The sequence below is a fragment of the Etheostoma spectabile genome, chromosome 4 (genome assembly GCF_008692095.1).
Source record: "Etheostoma spectabile isolate EspeVRDwgs_2016 chromosome 4, UIUC_Espe_1.0, whole genome shotgun sequence".
Taxonomy (NCBI): domain Eukaryota; kingdom Metazoa; phylum Chordata; class Actinopteri; order Perciformes; family Percidae; genus Etheostoma; species Etheostoma spectabile.
The window spans coordinates 33,238,111-33,243,031 of record NC_045736.1 but is presented as its reverse complement, the minus strand read 5'-3'; the positions used below and the strand labels follow the sequence as shown (position 1 = coordinate 33,243,031).

At 40.2% G+C, this 4,921-nt stretch overlaps 1 protein-coding gene across 1 annotated transcript in view; it reads left to right on the top strand.

Annotated features, from left to right (window-relative positions):
* Nucleotides 1-4,921, top strand: part of LOC116687811 (polymeric immunoglobulin receptor) — a gene marked incomplete in the record, with an annotated part of 13,335 nt that overhangs the window by 3,111 nt on the left and 5,303 nt on the right.

Genomic DNA, 4,921 nt, shown 5'->3' with positions numbered 1-4,921 from the left:
GACAGAGCAACCCATTCTTCCACAGGTTCATCATGACTGTCGGTGAGTCGTCTTATTTTACTTTGGGGCTGTAATCTGACCCTGGTCCAGATTGGTGTTAGCTTTTTGATGGATGATGAAGTTTACCTGTGACAGGTTTTGGGTTGGGTACCTGCCAAGAGGGCTCCGGTTTTTGATGTAAACGGTAGTAACGAGAACGAATAAGAACTAAACATTTCGGTGCTTGACTTTTTATTTCCAGAAGCATCGCTGCGCGGGACGCTGCGTTACCGTTAGCTAGTAGCTGGATTAAACACAGTGGTTAACATGCTGACAGCCTGCGTTAAGCAGTTTAAAGTGTGGCTGTAGTTCCCTGTAGAGGACTCCAACACCGCGACGTAACCATCTCCATGGTAACAGTCTGCAGCTGCTGGAGAAACAACACAGACGCTGCATTTACTAGACACTCGCCAGCCTTACATTTTAAGTTATTGTAAAATGTTCAAATTTTCACATCTGGTGCTTCTTTTTGTCGTTTACCAGCAATTTACTGGTGTATAAGTCATTGTAATAAGTTATTGTTATTACATTATTAATTAGTTATTTAATTTTGACCATATGGCCTTAGCAATAAACAAGCCATTCTTTATTATCGCCAACTGTTGTTTCGTGCTTCTTTTTTAAAATTTTGAATAATATACTGTACATTAGAACTAAATTATATATATTTTGGGTCAGGCAGCGATTCAGCAATTTAACAACCCAAAAGCTACCAAAGTCTAGACCGGTTCAAGTTGCACTCCCAAAGATCTCTGTTTTGTTCTTGTTGGCTCCACCTTTAGTAATAAGCAGCTAATAGGGGCCAAAAAAACCACACCGCTTCACACCCCCAATGCCCCTGACTGGACCATTTACCCGATCCCCATGTGTTACATCATCCTACAGTACCAAATGTACAGTATATGTTTATCTCATATTATATCTATTTGCAGAGGCTCCAACAACAGTAAACTCCTCTACTGTCTCCACATCAACTCATCCAGATCCTACATCTGCTTCCTCCACCCAGTTGACCACTGCATCCAACAGCGGGGGTGAGAAAGCATTTCAAAGTAAAAGCAACAATAACCACTGAACACTGATAATCTTGTAGTTCATCTCAGCAAGTTCTGTTAATAAATAACTGGGTTTTTAGGAAGATAATCATTTTGCATTGTTGACCTGTACAGTTTCAGGCATCAACGTTCATCCAACTTACATCATCTTCTTTAAAAAAACAAAACAGATTAATCCCTCTAAAAGTATTAGTTACATGATAAGTTTGTCCCAGGCTGCTGATAGTTGTTTTTTACCAAGCTTTGGCACATTACATTTAATCTGTTGTATACCTTCCTACTGTAACTCTCTAGATATATTTCATCTAGTTCAGTGGCTCCAGCTCCATCAGGTCATGGTGAGGAAGCCTTCAGTTGGCGAACCCTCTGCAGCAGATAGACACTGCTGGAGGAGTTGTGTGTGTGAAATGAAGCAGCCTGTTTTTAGTAGTGTGGTTGTGTCTCTGCAGGGGGCTCCTGGCACCTGGAACCATAGCTGTGGTCGTCTGCGGGGTGTGCTGGGGCTTTATTTTGGTCCTCGTCTGCAAACGTAAGACACTTCCTGGAACACACACGTACATGGATACATGCTTTTTTTCTTACTGGCAAAAGGTGGGAATAAATTGAATAATCAATACTACAAATAATAAAAAGGTTCAAAACTCCTTTACATTTCGCAAATTACAAATACAAATATTCAAATTACAATAGTCATGCATAAAACCCTTTCAAACACAAACAGGTGGAACAGGTCGAGTGTCCTGGTCCGTCGTACACCAGGTCCCACTGGGATGATCCAGATCAGCGTGTGATTTGCTTCTTCATGTCTCCTTTCTTTTGCAGGATTTCAACGTTCAAAAACACAAGAAATGGAGAAAGAGAACAATGAGGTTAGTGAACATGGGTCTACCTAGCCATACCAGCTAAATGCTAACATTAGCATGCTAGAACCTCTGCCACTCTGGTAGTGCATGTTGTTAGGATCACACATGAACAGTCCTCTGTGTTGGTCTTTGTTCTCTGGAAGGATGGTGCCTATGAGGAGATACAGGAGCGCCCCCAGGAGCCAGGCTCAGGAACTGCACTCAACACTATTTTGTCACGGCCACACGCTCCCACAAGCGCCTCTGCCTCCACGCAGCATTACTCCACCGTCAACTTCCCCAACAGCTCTGGAGAAGCTAGTGGAGACACATATTCTACTGTGCGGGACAGCGGCCGTAGTCCCCCACCTGCTGTCAGTCATCCATCCAGACTTCCTGAAGACCCTTTCTATTCTACGATTAACAGCCCACAGCAGCACTGACACCAGTCCTGACACTCCTCACTTCCTGTTGCAGGGGTTCTGCACCAAGGTACTAGATCTACAACAACTTCAATCCAACATGTCCATCTAGCAGCTCCATAAGGCCCGCCAACACGACCTCAGCCAACACCTCTCATCTATATTTATTAATAATAACAGTTCATTCAGGACAGTTGGGTTGGATTGCATGTGAGTGTGCTTGTCTCAGACTAATGTCATTTATATATAGTTTATTGATATTGTTTTGTGTATTGAGTGTTTTCTTTTATATATTGTGCATTTTGTTTTGTAACATGTAGGTATTTCTTCTTATTGAAAATGTTTCTTTTGGTACCAACATAATGCATTTTTACATCCTGCCACTTTCAATATCTTTCAATGTTGTATTTTAATTACAAAAAATGCCAATGGTGATATTAATCAATAAACTATAAAAACTTTAAAAGTATTTAAATAGCACCTTGACTTGCTTCATAATAAAAAATACATGGAAATCTCACCTTTTACAGGTCGTTTTATACATATTTTCCTGTTACATTATCACATCCATTTTTCTTCAAAACAGTGAAGAAAAGAACCTTTCTCCTACCTTCTCATCGACCTGCCACTAACCTTTCTGACTTCAGGGGGGTCAAAGGTCATCCCCTAGTAAGTAAATAGTTCCCTTAACCCCCCAAACCATTAAATAACACTAGAAATCATTTAGTAAAGTCTGTATGACCCAGTTTTGCATTAGGAAGGATGGGAACCACGTGCAGTAGTATAGACCCATTCATGTCTATGATGATAGAGCTACTGATATGTTGATAGATCGATTGGTTCCTGTTCAAGCTGCTGGGATTGATATGGTTAATGCTGCCATATGCAAAACTCAGTGACCATAAAAGATAAGGAGGTGGGGGCGGGCAGTGCAGACGCTGAATATCAACCAACGGAAGAAAATAGGAAGCGACAGAAACAGTCTCAGCACCCAAATCAGCACGATGAGGAACGTTCTTCTGCTCTTCCTCCCACTGATGATTTCAGGTAAAGTGTCTGACTTTGATCCAGATCTGTCACAGCCTCTCATCAACAGATTTCACACATCCTGTGGTGTGTTTTCAGATACTCAGATACACTGATCACAAACTAAAACCAACAGGGTCTGCTACATTTAATACTTATTTTATTACATACATTTTCTGCTTCTCATGAGGTGATTTGTCCAACACAGATCATCTATAGCCTGTTCACACAGGTAGTATTTCCTGTAAATATGCAATTTTCACTAATGTTTTGAATTTGCTATTCCAACTGAGAATGATTCTACTTATCTTACTTATGTATTTATTTTACAACGGCTTGCTTATATTTAACAAGGAGAAAACAAGCATTGCGGTTGGAGAACACCCAAGCAGAAGTGAAAGTCTTCTTTTGGCTTCTGTAAGAAAAAATAGCCTGCATATTCATAAGAACCCAACAGGTGCAGAAACAAACTTCTTATGATATTTCAAGGTGCCTTAACCATGGCAGCAATACACAGAATACTCTGTTCCATACATATATGTTACAGCAGAAATATTAGTGACCATACAGTTCATATTATTTAATAAATAAAAAACACTAGGTGTTTGCAGGGCTGTGTAGACATTTGCTAAGTTATGGGAATATTTAGCTACTAGACCTATGTTATTACTGTTATGACATATTACTGAAGAACTATAACTATGAGAGACTTACAGACCACACTCTGCCACTGTGCGGCTTACAAATGCTGGCTTGCTAGCTTTAATATTTACATTTGGATAAGTTCCAGTTTAACAAAAATACGTTTTGTCCTTTTACACAACAGAGACACATCTTTAAATCTGCATTCTGCAAGTTTGTTGTAGCTAACCAATGCTGATTGGTCCACATGGTCACAGGACAGAAAGGTTGAGAAGAACAGAAGCTGAGATGTAGTTGTAGACAGTGTACGTTGTGTGAGTAGAGAGCTAAATCAGAAAAGTTTCCGTGTCTGACATGATGTGAACTGTTGTCTTTGTCTGATCTACCTCTCGTAGAGCTGGGTCTGTGATGAAGGGGACGCAGAGACGCATGGGTTCAATTCCCCTGCAAATATCCCAAAACAAATAGAAAATATCAAAGACAAATACCCAGAGAAAGTACTAAAACTGATGCATGGGAAAACAATAGCAGAGATGTTGTGTATGACACAAACAATAAAACTCTCAGGGGGGCCATCAGACAACTTGACCTAAAGGACTTTAGGGAGACAAATCCTCCCCTGACACAGAACCTCACATTGCTAGGAGACCCTCACTGTTCATGTGTTTTTTTTAATAAACTCAAAATTAAAATGTTTTGAGGCCCACAGATTTTTAATTAGAGATTTAATCCTTAAAGCGCACATATTCTGCTCATTTTCAGGTTCATAATGGTATTGTACCAGAATAGGTTTATGTGGTTTCATTTAAAAAAAGAAAAACATATTTTTGTCGTACTCCCCATTGCTGCAGCTCCTCTTTTCACCTGCTGTGTTGAGCTCTCTGTTTTAGCTCCA